The sequence below is a fragment of the Taeniopygia guttata genome, chromosome 17 (genome assembly GCF_048771995.1).
Source record: "Taeniopygia guttata chromosome 17, bTaeGut7.mat, whole genome shotgun sequence".
In the NCBI taxonomy this organism is placed as follows: Eukaryota; Metazoa; Chordata; class Aves; order Passeriformes; family Estrildidae; genus Taeniopygia; species Taeniopygia guttata.
In genome coordinates, this window is record NC_133042.1 from 8,021,434 (window position 1) to 8,037,270 (window position 15,837).

The window sequence follows — 15,837 nt, forward strand, 5'->3', positions numbered from 1 at the left end:
AGGAAGCACCTTCTGATCAAGCCTGAGCAGGAATTTAGCTGCTTGTCACACACAAATCAGATGGGGCTCAACTGATTTCTAAATGCTGTAGTTTCAAATGATGGGAGAAATGCTTAACACTAAACCAAGTTCATTTTCATAGCTTTGAATTTGGTTTTGAGAACAGTTTTAAGAGACCAATGTCAGTAATGAATTAGGCATGGCTGACCTTTCTTTGTGTTGGGAGTACAGAATGACCTCTGGACCTGTCTTCCTGCCCTGCTTTTTGTGGTCCCCTGAAAACACAGAGGCAAATTTCAACTCAGACTATGTTGGTTTTGTGCAAGCTCCCGAGTTACATGGTTTTGTTAAAAAGGCTACAGGAGGAAGGAAAAGTGAGTGGTTACACAGCTTACTCTGTGTTAGATTCCTGACTGAAGGAGCTCAGCCAGCTTTGAGACCTGACTGCAGTAAGGTCTGGACTCAGATAAGCTGAACTGCACTGGCAAAAAAATCAGCCAGGAGGTACTTCAGCAAATTAACTGGGTGGCCTATCATGAAAAAGTTAACAATGTTTAGCTGTAATAAATGAGATCTATGAACAGGTTCCAGAGTACTTGGAGTAGCTGGTGGCTTACACATCCAAATCAACAGGATGGGAATGGGTAGGAAAACGCTGGTGGTTGTGCCTCTCACAAGATACACAAATTACACCTTTATGGCAATGGAAAAAAAACTGTTGGGCTTTTACATAAGATATTTGGCATAGCAAGTGAAGTGTTTGGGATAACCACATGTCTGGGCAGACTCTGCTCGTGCCATTTTTCCCCCAGAGGGGAAAGGTGGAGATGCAATGGAATTACCTTGTGTGACCCACAGGGCTGAACCCACACCACCTAATGGGGAGCAGAGCCAGAGAGAAACCAGACAGCCAAAATTTACAGGGAAAAGACCCTGCTTAGAGCAGATTTTCTTTCCTATCCAGTGCACTGCACAATTATTTGGCAGCTTCTAGCACTGGTAGGGGTGATGCAGCCCCCCAAAAGCCCTCGTGCAGCAGCAGCCCTGCAGCCTGGGACATCAGGCAAAAAGGAAGCTCTGGGAAGGAGCTGGCACATGGCCACATACCATCCATGCTCTCAACATGTCAGGAGCAGGACGAGGGGCAGGAGAGCTCGGGGAGGCAGGAATGTGGCTGAGGGCACACTGGAAGTGCAGTTCAAACCACAACACAGTCAGCAGCCCAGTCCATTGGGATTCAGGAACCACTTCAAGCCTGATCCTGCAAAGTGCTCAGCAGCTTTCCCCTCTCCTAAGCTGCAAGGTCTCTGTGGCTCAGCACCTCACCACAGAGGGTTTTGCAGACTTATCACCTGCAAGATATAACTAATTGGTCAATCAAGATAAACCTCTTTCTAAGGAAGATTTAAGCACAGGCAGGAACAAACTTAAGCTCTGCACACTTTGTGGTTTCTCTACCTGAGTCAATTCCTTTTCCAGCTCTTAGAGGTAAAATAAGATAGGTTCAGTGCTGCTTATCTGGGGCTGGAGACTCCTGTCAGGCTGATCAGACTTTCTCAGTTACAACAGCTGGGAGAGTTGAGGGAGCCTCTCCCTGCAGCAGAATGGGATCCCAGCAAGAAAAATCCCACTGCACAAGGGCAAGGGGTGCAGGAGCATGGAGATCCTGCTCTCTGCAATCACATTTCCTAAAACAGCACAAAAAGAAATGGCAACTTAATCATGAAGAGGTATCTCCATGTTTACGTGAAAGTTGGCCAAGAAGAAGAAAACTTTTGGTGACCCCAAATTCAAGGCTTGCTGACAGCACAGCGAAAGACTCCACAGACTCAGTCACAACTTCTGCAGGCTGGCCAATTCTGCAAATTCAGAACTGGCACGAATGCTGTCTGCTGGATGCCTTCTTAGTAATTCCAGAAACACAGAGAGGTGGAATAACAATCACTTTAAGCTTCACAGAGGGAAAGAATCTACTCTTCCACTTCTACTCACCTCTGGTTTTGCATTCAAATCTATACTTCAAGAACAACCAGAACTACAAATCCATTTCCTCGTCTGGGTTTGAACCACAGTCACCCTTTCCGAGCATCCTTCACATCAGCATCACCAACTGCTCTGAAAGTGGGAGACAAGCTGTGTGACAAGCTGATGTCCCTTCAGCTTGACCTTGCTTGCAACAGATCTCAGTGGCAGGGAATCTCTGAATTCCTGCTTGCCCAGCCATCAGAAAATGGAGCTGCCACAGCACATGGAGCAAACGACAAAAATCTCACTTGCTGAGAGCTGTTAAGAAGAAACCACCCAGCTAAAAGTGCAGGAGCAACAGGTCCATCCTGGACACACCACAAGCAGCAGGCTGAGGCTGTTAATCATTTCAGAACTGGATGATAATGCTGAATAGTCTTAACCTGATACTCAGTGGCTTCAGCAGAAGTCAGCCTGGGGCTGCCTCTGCTTGTATTCCTTCAGGAAACAAAATTGGTGGATAGAAACACATACAAATACTACTGAGCAGATAAACTGCAAAAGGAAACGGGCTGCTAACCTACATCCTCTGGGAGAAAGCAAAACATAGAGAAAGTCAGCAAAAGAAAAGAGGGATGAATAGAGTGAGGAGACAGAAGTGAAAGCTCCCTGTTTCATGCAGTTTAAAAATGTGATTGACCACAGGCTGCTGTTAAGTGCTGGATCACACCCAGACTACTTTTCTGAACTACAGTCTAAAGCATCATAACCCATCTCTTTCAAGGCCCTGCCTCCTGATTTCCCATATTTCTCCTATTCCTTTACAGCCTCCCTTCTCCAAAGCACAATTTCTCCTACAGTGACACTCCTGACAATTCATCCTGTGACTCCAGCAAACCATTTTGCCAATTTCAGGTCAACACACTGTATTTCAGATAAATTATTACAAACCAACCAAACTAACTGAAATAAGAACAAAAAACCCCACACACACTCTGTCCCTGTCCCGTTTCAGCTGATATGTGCACAGCAGCAGCATTTAGGTACAGCCAGTAAAGCACAATGTGGCAAGACCCATACAGGGTCCAGAACTCCTACTGGGATTATTTTACATTTAAACCCTCATTTTCTGCTTTTTAAAGGATGTGATGTGCACAGTCAAAAATCTGAGTGCTGAAAAAGTCAGCCCTTCCTCTTTTTAATCAGCATTTGGTGCTCTGTGTTCTTTTACAGCATAAGGACAAGTCTCCAAACTCGGTCTGATTCAGCATACAGTGAATAAAGGACAGAGTCTTTCCACAGGTTTTGTCATGATTGTTTCTCTCTCTGCCCTTTGATTTCCAAAAAGAGAGATTATTGGACAGAAAGCTTTTTGAAGAAAAGTCTAAAAAAAAGGAAAAGAAAAGGCCACAAGAGCACAACTACTTCCCTGCTGGGCAGAGCATCTCCAAGCATCAGCTGTACCTGCACAGAATTACAAAATCTCCTGCTACAAGCCAGCCCTGCTGACACCCCAGGCTGGAGGCTGGTTATCCCCCACTTGGAAAATGGGGATATCAATATTTCCATTGCCATCTGCAATTAAAGTCATTAGCCTTTTCCCATGTATTTATACATTACCCCCTTCTCAGTGCTATGGTTGCACCAATTTTAAAGAAAGGGGGAAAAAAGAAACAAGAGCACAAAGGAACTTGTATTTACAGGGTGCTCAAATACCATCACTGGAGTTTCTGAAAACAACTTCTTGACTAAGTACAACACTCCTTGTCATTGCAAAAAAGTGCAAAGCTAAAACTGCCATCTGTTTTATCCCTTTGCCCACACTGCAGCACTCTTTAAAAACAATTCTACAAGATAAACCACAACACCCAAAAGGTCTTTAGTGGCACCTGTTAGGGAGGGGGGTTAGATACAGTCAAATTCCATTTCTAGCTGAGTTTAAGAGGCTACAGAAACAGGAAGAGCACCTCCTCTTTATGAAACCAAGTACAGAAAGTACTCTGAGCAAAGTATAAAACACAGAGCCCTTGCAAATAGCACTTAATTCCTCTGTATTACCTATTTAAAGGGTTGTTTCCTGCTTTGTGGAGCTAAGAACCTACACTGCAATTCTCCCTTACACCACCAGTTCTGCAAGGCCATATATCAGCATTATTAATATGATTTACAAGTGCTACAGATGTTCTCCTTAGGGGCAGCTCCATGCAAACATCAACAGACTTCTAATAAACAGACCCAGATCCATCTGTTAACTTGTTTGAAGCATTTCACTGTACAGAACAGAACCAAAGTGATTCATTAGAGAAAATATCTTCATCAACAGCCTACCCTGTACACTTCTTGTGCTCCAACACTTTCTCCTACTTAACTTTTAAATTTGTTTTTATGCATTTAAAAGATTAAAGTTACTATTCTGAAAAAGAACGGATTTGTTTCAGGACAAAAAGCATTACAAGTGTAGTAAAAATGCATGAGCTGCCACTGGTTTAAATCATGCCCTGGGTTTACAACTACAGCACTGCACCTTTCCCATATAAAGTCTACCTAAAATCAATACATGACAATCAAGTCAGTTTAAGGGGATGAAGGATGAAATGAAAGGGATTGAATTACCATGACATAAATATACTGCTTGTTAGCTGAGCCACAGTAACATTAAACCTGCTAATGGGGCAGGGGAAGAGCCCCCACGCACCAAGGGAATTACTGCAGCTCTGCAGGCAGAACAACCACTTGTGACACCAGTCACCCTCCCATTTAAGACCACCACTCATCCCCTGTGCACACTCCCACCAGCTTGGCTTTATCTGTTTCCAAAGCAATTGAAGTGCCCTGTGTTTGAACAGGCACATTGTCCTGGAATAACTCCGTGTGTTAACTTAAAGCAAACACAGCCACACAAGTACAAAAGGCTCTATGGGGTCTACTACTTCCGATGAAAAGTGATTTTGCTAAGGTTGGGTAGATCCATAAACTTGCTCAGCAATGCAAGGAAGTTCCAGGTCAGCTGAGGTGTGAACAAACTGTGGTAGTTAAGCTGCTGTCGCTGCCTTGGACAGCATCAGAGCAGTTTCTGAGTTTGAATTAAATCCCCAAACGGTCTGCAAAAAAGGGAATAATTTGGATCTTAAAGTCTATTACTCCTCCCCATGCAGGGAGTAGAGGCTGCTGATTCAGGAAAAGGGGGGAAGGTGCTCCCTACTGCCTCAGACCCCCAGGAACAGCGCTGAGGGCAGATGGACAGGAGGACACAGCCTCCCCAGCACAGCCCCTGCTGAGAGCGCCCACGGCTTAGAGCACACAAGCCTAAGCTGCTCTGAGCTCCTGCATATGGATGAAGCTCAAGTCCAAGGAAATATGACCATGACAGTGTGGACACAAGTATCCCAATTGATTCCCATGTGGCTTGCTCCTGCCCAGGAAAGGAATACACTTTCAGCACACTGGCAGATCCATAATACTCCCACTTACTCAGGCAAGCACTTACTCCAGGGGAAACTTGGGAGGAACATTCCCTCTCTCTTCATTGAAGTGCTGCACTTCAACATTATTTCACAGACTCTGAGCATGATTGTAGCAGCAACAGAAAAGCTGCAAAAAGCAGTGCTTTCCAGGAAAGAACAGCAAAAAGCAATGCTTTCCAGGAAGGAACAGCACTCTCCACTATACCCAGACACAATTCTTACACACACGTGCTCCGTTTACCACTTTCACTACAGCCCACAGCACAACACAGTTCCTAAACCAGCCTTGGTAAGCAAAAAGGCAGCTACATCCTACAGTCCCTCCCAGCAAACAGCTCTGGACTGCAAACTCTGCACTTGCTTATAGCCAAACCAATGGACCAGGTCAGTTTTAGAAAACAGATTTATCTCAGCATGGCCATATCCATGGGTTTTGAGAAAGGGAGATCCCCAACCAGGCACCCTCTGTAATGTAACACAAGGATGAGCTCAGCAGTTGAAAAGACAGTGCCAGAAGGAGAAATGTGCATTCTATTCAACACAAGCAGGGTTTGGTTACTACAGGAGAGTCAGTCACAGTGAAGAACATCTCAGCCTGTCAGGGATGTCAGTGCAGCTGCATCAGGAAAGCTCTCCCAGTGTAAACTTCAACAGTGGAACAGCAATCCTTTCCTGTCCCTGCTTCTCTCTCTTTAAAGGAAAGGCAGGAGCAAAGAGGACCATTCCCAAAGCAGACATGTATCAATCACATCCGAGTCTAAATCTCAAAGTTTGACAGTAAATGGGATCAATGCAGACAGGGAAATTCCTCCAGATCAGTCTCTCAAGCACAGAAATTCCATCTCAGATTGTCTTTGCTACACCTGTTGCAATGGTGGTGGAGAGGAGAAAACTCTGCTCCCAGGAAAGAAGAAAAATAAACTCCTCTGACCAGGTCATCCATGCTGCTGAAACACTTCCAAAATGACATCTGCTGGAAAGAGACCAAGGCCTGGAAAGGTGCATAAGGAACCCAAAACAGAGGTGAGTGGTTTCTTCAGTCAGTATATAATCAAGAAAAAGGGAAAAGGACTACTAGAAAACACAGCATATTACAGAGAATTTCTGCACGGCTCTCCAGAAGAATTTACATCCTTCCAACACTGGCTTTAGCAACAAGTGGGTTGAAGAGTTAGTGTGCCACAGAAAGTTTTTCACCTCCAAAAAGCACTAATGATTGACAAAACAATCCTGATGTCGCAGTAAGATCCCGCAGAATGAAAAGCTGGAGATGCACAGATCCTTCCAAAATGTCCTGACAGCTCACTGAGCAGCACAGCACACAATGGCTCCCTCCCAACTCCCACAACTCCACTGCCTGCAACAGGGTTCTGGGCTACTACTACAGAATAATGAGGCAAATTGAAATAGAACAAAACAAAATCCAAAATAAAAAAAACATCACATACAAAACAAAACATATGGCTCATGGTAATGATTGGGAAGCCCACTGAGGATTAATGAATTTAGAAAATTAGCAAAGAAGGAGCAACCAAGATTAAAAAGAAACAATCAACAACACTGAGATGCAAATCCACTCTGTTCATTTACTCAGCAAAGAGTAGTCCTGCCTGTGTAAAAGCACCTGATAGTTTACCAAAGAAGACAGAGTAATATATTTTGTAAAAGTAATTAATCCTTTGAAATATGAGACCTCAGTACATCACTCAGCTGCTACCGAGGAGAGGGATTTGACTCCCAAGTTGTTTGTGCTGTCAACAAGAGCGATCAGGCTCGCAGATTACTCCTGGGAGGAGGAGTGAGATTCTAGGAGTGCAGCAGGGCTTGGCTGGAAACCCACAGCCCACTGCACAAGTGCCTCCCCTCCAAGGGAAATGGTAAATATTAAACAGCATCATTCAGAACGTGCACAGGTAAAAGATGTGCCTGGGAAAGCTCTTGGAAGCCCCAGCCCAGCGTGTGCACTGCCTTCAGCCTCACAGGGAGAGCCCCTCAGGCAGGCGGGACCCCTGGGCTGACAGTGAGGTTTGAGGATACCAAAAACCCCCATTAGACTCACTCCATCTTAAGAGATGAGTTTCAAACACACAGTTCTTAACTCAAAAAGGACTTCTTCAGGATTTTTAAGAGCTGTGATTTGTGTCACCGTGCACATCAGTGCAAAGACACAAGCAGCTAGGAAGCTCACAGAAACACTTGCATCTGCAGACACTGACTAATAACAAAATCAGCCTTCTTTGAAGGCAGTGCAAGGCTGCCCAGCATGCTTACTGAGCTGGAACTCAGACTTCAACATGCTTCTCCTCTAAATACTTTTTAAATGACAATAACTAAAGTTTTTGTAAGCACTTTGGTGCTTAAGTGACAGCAGTTTTATTTCCAGAAGCCTAGTTTTTATTTGAAGATAACAGAACAAACACTCCAGAGTCAGCTTTGAAAACACCCCTTAGACACTTCACATTGCACGTGCATTCTTTCTTAATTTAAACTCTGCATGCATAGGTCACTACAACTAAAAAGCCTTTCACTGCAATAGCTACTGTCTCAGCACTGAAAAGACAATATTGCAATCAAGATTATGCTGAAGACTGTATAAGAATGCTACCCCCTGCCCAACCCTTTTATTAAACATTCTCTCAAAACACGAAATAAGCATGAGTATTTTTATCCAGTCTAAAGAGAAAGAAATACACAATCTTAGCATTTCTTCTTTCCAAAAAGAAAGGCTCTGAGGTCTGGAGTTACTCTTGTTTCAGCAGGAGCCTCCCAGTGTATTATTAAAAACTCCCCAAACTTCTGTGCTAAAAAAAAATGAGACACCCAGGAGTCTGCCAGGGCTGTGATCTGCAGATCAGGAGGCAGGACCTGCATTCACAGAACACTCAAGCAGTTAGGGAGTTGTAAGCAATACAGATCATGGCTTTTTCTGCTTGTAAAGCAACCAAACTGCTTTGGGGACTTCTTGTTTGTTTTGATCAATGCATATTTATTCTGCACTTGTCACCCAGATCCTGCAGCACATATGGCAGTCCCCAAGTCCCCTCTAATACCTTGGCTTAGCACTGTGTGAATTAAAGACAACAGTTTCAGCTTTAAAACTAAACTTCCAGTTTCATGTAGACACACACCCCCAGCACACTCACACTGTATACATTAAAAAAATTTAATAAGCATATTAAAAGCGTGCTTCTTTATTCCCAGCAAGGAACAGCAGGTGTGCTCTGCTAATTATGTCAGCTCCTGACCTGCTATTATTTACCAGTGTCAGAGAACTTAAGATGTAACAAAGAAAAAAAACCAACCCCAAAACCAACATATAAAAGTTTGAAATATTAGCGAAGCCATCACATTTGCTCATCCAAACAAGTTTATTTTAATAACTTTTGGCTCCTGAAAAAGGAATAACAGAAATCAACAGAAAGGAACATCCACACTCTGGGACTGTCACAGAACATTTATCCCGAACCTGACAGAATGCATTCTCCACGTTGTCAAAAGTCAATTGTGGAGGAAAACACGTTCTGAATTAACACCCTGCGAGACCCAACCACGTAAAGACGCACACAGACCCGCGACCTGAACACTACAGCTTTGTTTGAAAGTGAAACCAAGCAGGCTACAAATAATGCTCTATCCCCAGCGCCCAGGGAGGTGCCAAACCCAAACAAGAATATAAACGGAGGAGAAGGACGGCTGAGTTTTGAAGTTTTACATTTTATTATCGGCAGCATTATTTATAGCGTGACATTTCTATATATAAATCTGCGATCTGCGTTTCTTTTTACACCTAGAAAGCATATCAAGTTTAGGCAGCGAACCCTTGAGTTTCCATTTATTTGCGAAAGTTTGGTAAACAGCGGGTATTGACACGAGCGGAGCAGCTGGGTACGCACACACACATATAAATAAATGCATGCGGACACGGACAACAGGGAAAGGAGCACTTTCCAGCCCATCAGCCGCTGCCTGCCCAGACCTTTTCCCAGCTCCCAAGGCAGCGCTGGGGCCGGGAAATGGCCGGAGCGGGCGGCGCTGGCCCAGGGCTGGGGCCGGCCCGGGATCCGGGCTCCGCTCCGCACCGACACAAACCCGGGACCGCGCACCGCCGGCACCGGGGCTGGAGCCTGCCTGCTCCCCACCCCTTCCTCCGCTCAATTTTTAATTATTTTTTTTCTCTCCTCTTCCCTCCCTCTTTTTTTTTTTTTTCCTCTTTCTTTTTTTTTCCTTGTTTTCAAGAGCGCCCGCAGCCCTCCTTTTCTTCGCCCCTAATTTTCCCCTTCAAAAGATGGCGGGCAGAGAGAGCGAGCGAGGGAAAGCGAGCGAGAGAGGGGGAAGAAGAAGAAAAACCAAAAAAAAAAAAAAAAAAAAAAAAAGAAGAGAGGAGAGGAGAAAGAAAAGCAAGCCCGTCCTGTTGGGGCGCGGGGCCGCGGCTGGCCGGGGCGTCTTCGGGCGCTCGGCGAGAAGGGGAGGGGGAGCAGAAGATGGAGAAGAAGCGGCAGAAGAAGAAGAAGAAAAGGGTGGGCAGGAGCGGCGGGGCCGGGAGGAAATCAATGGCCAGGCTGCAGCCAGCCCCGCCGCGCTTTGTTACAATTGTGGCGGCGCACAAAGGCTGCGGGGCCGCGGGGAGCGACGCGGGGCTCTCGCAACAAGAAGGAGCAGTAGAGAGGAGGGGGAGGAAAAAAAAAAAAAAAATCAGCATTGGCCTTTCCCAAGTGGGTTTTGCTTTCCTCCCCCTTCTTCCCCAGCCCCCCTCCCTCCAGAAACCATGGCCCAGTGCTAGCAACGCACACCCAAGCATCTAACAAATAAAGGGAAAGATTAAATAGATTACTTTGCCCCGGCAGCTCCAGCAACGTTTGCCTTACAGTCCCTCCAGTTGCTCTTCTTTTTATCCTCGGCAAGGCAGTATAATAGATGCGCTACAGCGCCCGAGCGCTCATGCGCCGGGGCGCAAGGCCATGTGGGCACCGTAGTCCCGGGCCGGGCCGGGCCACGAGCAGCGGCCGCAGCCCGCACTACAAATCCCAGAAAGCCGCGGGTCCCCCCGGCCCCCCGCGCCCTCCCCGGAGCGGCGGGCAGGGGACGGGAACGGCAGGGGTGATGCCCCGGTCAGCGGGCGGCGGGGCCGCCCAAGGCGGGTCCCCGGCCGGGGAAGAGCCCGGCGGGGCTCGGGGCGGGGGAGCCGCGGCGCGGAGCCGCGCCGAGCCGGCGGCGGGCGGCTGTCCCCCGGGCAGACATGGCCGGGGAAAATCCCGGCTTCCCCCGTCCGCCCGCGTCGCGCCTCCCGAGGTACGAGCAGAGCCTGAAAAGTGCGCCTGGAAACGCGCGTGGGATCCACGCGTGCTGCGGGAGGCCGAGCTGGAAATCACAGCTCTCGCCCCCTGTTTTTTTTGTTGTTGTGTTGTTTTGTTTGTATTTTTTTTTTTTTAATCGCGGTTTGCATTGGGTAATGCGCTCTCGCAGTCATTACGCAACAACTAATACGAGCTGCAATAAAAATAGCCCGCCGCCGATGCACGCTGGAGTAGCGAGCGGCCAAAAAAAATCCATCAAGAAAAACCACAGCCCGATGTAGTTTGCACTGGTTGGTGCATTTCATAACATTGTCAACTGCTGAAAACAACAGAAATTTATCTAACGTATACAATAAAAACAAAGTGAATTTCACCAGCACACCACCATAAAAGCATCAACAAACATCAGCGCTGTTAAAAACACTTCCAAGTACCAGACACACACACAGCCCATGTCCTAAAGCAAATCCACAACTGCAAACAGAAGTTAAAACAAAAAAAAAATGTTATAAGCCAAAATATGGTTGAGTTGCTGTAGAAAAAAAATATAATAGAACTGTAGGAAAATAAATGAGGGGAACATTTAAGTGCCAATAAGGAATAAGGCAGAGGGAGGAGATTTCTCTGTGGACACGTGTGCCAGCAGAGGCTGCCACGCTGCTGGTTCAGACAGCCACATGCTGATGCCAATTAATAAGTCAGTTTATTGTAACCATAAGGTGAAGGCAGTTTTACTAAAAGACCTTATTTCCAGAAGATTAGCTTTAGAAAAACACAACCAACGGGACTGAAATTTCTCCAGAGGTATGATATAATCAGAACGATTGTACAGGCTTAAAAGAATTCCATTTAGCCATGCTTGCAGCTGCCTCAGGATGGATCCAATATTGTGCACATGCCTTAGTCAAAGTTCCCCAAAAAAGGGCTTTTTGGCACTCAACTTCAAGGCTTGTGCAAATTCAGGAACGAGAAACTTGCTCACAACTCTACCACTCTTGAATACATTTACTAAGGCAGCATTTGGTGTATCTGCATCAATACTCAAACCCCACTGTAGGTCAGTGTGTGAGACTTGGGCTTCCTTCCTGCCAGCTGACCCTTTTGATTTGACCATCAGGTACCCCAAAGTCACATCCTCACCCAGAGCACATGGTCTCTGCAGGAGCACAAAGCTCAAAAGCAGTACGAAAAAATTACGTTCTGGGTCTACTTAAGGAGAACCACCACACTTCACGAGGTAGTGTTCACAAGCCTGCTTGCCAAAAAAAGAGGCAGTCCCTTTGAAACACCTGAACTCTGCCCTGCCCACAAGCGTGCTGAAGTCCAGATACCTGGCAGTAGGGGGAAGGACTGGATTTTGAGCACTTTTTATTCATTGATTGTTCTGCTCTAAGCCCATTTTTAAGGCAATCTAAAAGACCACAAGTGTATCAAAGCATTCAAGAGCTGAAGGAAGCCAGGTCAGTACTTTTGACTGCACTTTCCTGCTCCAGGATGTACCTGATCCCACATGGATAACCAAAGTAGGAATTCCTGAATGCCATAACATACACAGACACCAAATCATGAGCAGGACCAAAGAGCCCCTAAATGAAAACTGCTGCAGCTCTAGGCATGGGGGCTGGGAAAAGTTGGCAGCTGAAGCTTTCCAAGGGAGGGGGCAGGGAGAAATGGGCTGAGTATTCATTATGAACACTCGGAAAAATGGACTCCATGCACTCTAAAGACTCCTTTTCACCTAAATCATAATCTGAAAGCTTGGGTTTTAAAAGTATTTATATTTTAGTCTAAGACAAACTCCTGCAACAAAAGAAGTGTTGGCTGCAATGTGAGACTTGGCAGAGCCACAAGGAACTGAACAGGGGTCTCCTAATGCAAAGTGTTCAGCAACCCCCAGCAACAGACACAGAGCACAACAGCAGAGAAGAGGGAAATTGGGGAATGCAGGCAGAAAGGCAGAGACAAGAAAAACCAGAGAGCAGAAACTCTGGGGGAGCATTAAACTCTCCAGGCTAGCAGGGCACTCACCTCACAGTGAATGTGCACAAGTTCAGTATTGGAGTTTGATCCTCTCTACAAATCCACTGTCAGGAGCAAAACGATGAAGGGTGCATCAAAACTGCAACCCAAAAGGAGTCTCCAATTACATCTTATCCTGCCTTATCTCACCCAGGGTGGGTGTAAGAGAGTTTCATCCCAAATTGTTATGTTCATTATGCAGCAGGCTGAGCAGGCAAAACAATTCACGTGGGAAACTGTCCCCAGAGATTTCACCACTATCAGCTTTCAAGCTGGAACACAGCAGTTACTCACACACCTACCTGTAGGTCTGCAGACTTGTGCTTGAAGAACCTCACTGCATCCTCCAAGGGATTAGGAAAGCAAACGTATTTTGGGATCCCTAAAGCCTTCTTTATGCAAGGCAGTGACTTTAGATAATGGTTTAGCCAAACAGGCACAGGCTGATTCAGTTTGAATAAGCCCCTTAGGAGGTACAGTGAAATCAAATCAGAACAATTTAAGCTCAAGTTACCAAAGCCAAAGTAAAAGCACTTCAACCGAGGAAAAGAGTCGTAATCTTTAAATTAAATTCTGAACTGATTTTGTCACACAGTTTCACACACAAGATGTTAACAGGCTGCCTCTTCAGAGACACGCTTAACACCAGCTTTTCCATAAAAGAGAAACCTACAGCAGCAGCTCTTTACCTTCTTCTGCTCCCCAAGCTCAGAGGAGCATCCTACATTCACCCAATGCTTCTCAGTTGGCCTCTGTGGTCTCTTATGCTGCACCTCCAGTTACCCAATTAGTGCCTTGTTAATGAACATCTGCCATGTATTTATTCCTGGCTGTGGCAGTACTTTTAACCTGTAATGCCCAGTGGTCCCTACATCCTTCTCAGAAGCTTTGTGCACAGGCTTCAACAAGAAAAATGCTATTTGTGTAAAACCGGAGTGGTTTTCAGGGCTATTAAACACTGGCACTTTTTGCCTCTCTGCTCATGGACTGTTGAGTGTTTTGAAAGCAAGAGGGGATGGAAGCAGAAAGGGAGATACTTTGTGGGACAGATGAGTTTTGGGAGGATGGGCCACACTCGGTGCCTTGTGTGACTGCACCCAACAGTATTTAATAGGAATCAGGGACTGCTGGGAGCACCAACCCTTCTGATCTTTGCAGTAGGTATTTCCTGCAAGCTTCTGATTTTCACCTGTGCCTGTCCCACTATCAAAACCACAGATTGCCACTGCAAGGGGAGATTACATGACTCAGATCACTCCAGTGTCAGGCAGAAGGGTGTTGAACACAACGGGGATAAATGCTCTTATTACAACAGAGAGTCATCTTTTCCAATGATCATCTTCAGTGTAGTGGCAGGATTTCCTCGACTGAGTAAGTGTTATTCAGCAAGTTAAGGATGACAGGATTAGGGCAGAGGTTTGAAACAATAATTGCAGTTTGTTCTTCTGTAGTACCTTTCATCTGTGAAATTCACAACAATGCAATAATCCTTCGAATAGCTTTTGTAAGGTAGGAAATATTATGACTCCTGTTTTTCAGCTGAGGAAGCTGAGAGGGAATATGATGATGCAGAGAATCATGGGCAGAGGCAGAATTGGGACTCAGCTCTTCTGACTCATTTTTTGTAGTTCTGAGAGCCTGGACACACCAGTTGGTGCGGCCACCCTGGCTCCTCGCTCCCAGGAATGTCAGTGCCTGCAGGGCTTTTGGATCTTCAGTGTTCCCCCTTCATCTGGAGAGGGGTGAGCAGAGCCCCCAGATTGGGAAGCCAGGAGCCAGGATGTCTACAAGCCCCAAAAGGCACAACACTGTGCTGTTTGAAGGGAAGACAGGAAAGAATTGAGCAACTTAAGACCTAAAGGATCTTGTATATGTTCATCTGCCAAGAGGAGTTTTGATTGTGATCTGAATGGTGCTCTGGAGTCAGCCAATATCCAGTGGAGGGTCCAGAGTAGATTTAAATAAAGTTATTCCAGATTGGATGTTCTCAATCCAGTGAAGCAGAGATGAAGTGCTTCCACTGCAATGGACAGGAAGGGCATGAAGAGCCCACAAAAATCTTCTGTCTGACTATGATGTGGCTTACCAGGAGGGAGCAAAAAGCTTTATTTGGAGGAGCTGGAGACTGGGATACAGTGGGCTAAGGTTTATATATAAGGAAAGAAGCAGAGCAAAGGCCAAAACTGTTGTGTGAGAGAAAGACATGACCACAGAATTTGGGGATGGAAAAGAAACTGCACAGCCAATATGGCTACATATCTTTGGCCATAGTTAAAAATGTTCCTTTGGAAATTACCTGCATCTGAATGGTTTTGTTGGACATTCAGTGTGAGGTGAAGACCCAGCACCTGCTGTGAACACAGCGGTTTGCACAGGTAGGCAAGGTTGTGAATAGTGTGTGTTACTGAGCTGGCAGTTTAAACCAACAGACACTGGAACATGCCAGACTTCAGCTGGCCAAAGCCCTAAATGATTCCTCTGTGTTTCCTTACTTTTCCTCCTGCCCCCTCACAAAGACTGGAGAGAATGGCAGAGAGATCCTCTAACCAAACAGTAACACCTTCAAACATCTTGATCTGTAAATGACAATGAGTAATAAATAGATTTCACTAAAACTATTTCAGGGGTGTGAGTGAATTGTATTGAGCTGTCCGCTCGCTGTGGCTGCAGCCAAAGAACAAAGCTCCTGATTCACACAAGTGCTGAGAACCTGCTGCTCCAGTTGAAGTGGCTGGGAGAGGCAGGCTGTCATCACGTCTGGCAGTCAGAGCGTGTGTGACTCAGGCTGGGCTCTCAAATCAGCAGTCTCTATGCATTAACTTGGCTGGGGCTGGCACTGGGGGGAATTTGTACTGAATGAATAGCACATTGCAAGACTCCCAACCCTGTGGGAAGTCCGACCTGCTCTTCAAAATCATGTTTCTTACCAGGTCTTTACCAACGAGGGTTTGATACATGCAGTGTTCAATGATCTTTAATTGAAATGAGTTCTTCAACTTCTATAGGCCCCTCATGCCTGGATTAAGTGTTTGTACACATCCCTCCCAGGGCAGGAAGATTCCAATCCTACCTGCTCTCCACTGGGCTAAGATTTC

The 15,837-nt window shown here is 45.9% G+C and overlaps 1 protein-coding gene across 3 annotated transcripts in view; it reads right to left on the reverse strand.

Moving 5' to 3' along the window:
• BRD3 (bromodomain containing 3) overlaps nucleotides 1–15,837 on the reverse strand; it is a 45,291-nt gene that overhangs the window by 26,366 nt on the left and 3,088 nt on the right. Inside the window, exon 3 of one of the 3 annotated variants that reach the window (XM_072936685.1) lies at nucleotides 12,752–12,842. The exons of 1 other annotated variant lie outside the window; for it this stretch is intronic. The gene's annotated coding sequence lies outside the window, so the exon portion shown is untranslated. Of the gene's footprint in view, nucleotides 1–10,260; nucleotides 10,665–12,751; nucleotides 12,843–15,837 lie in introns of those variants that run through there. One more of the 3 variants, XM_030286797.4, reaches the window with a different exon arrangement.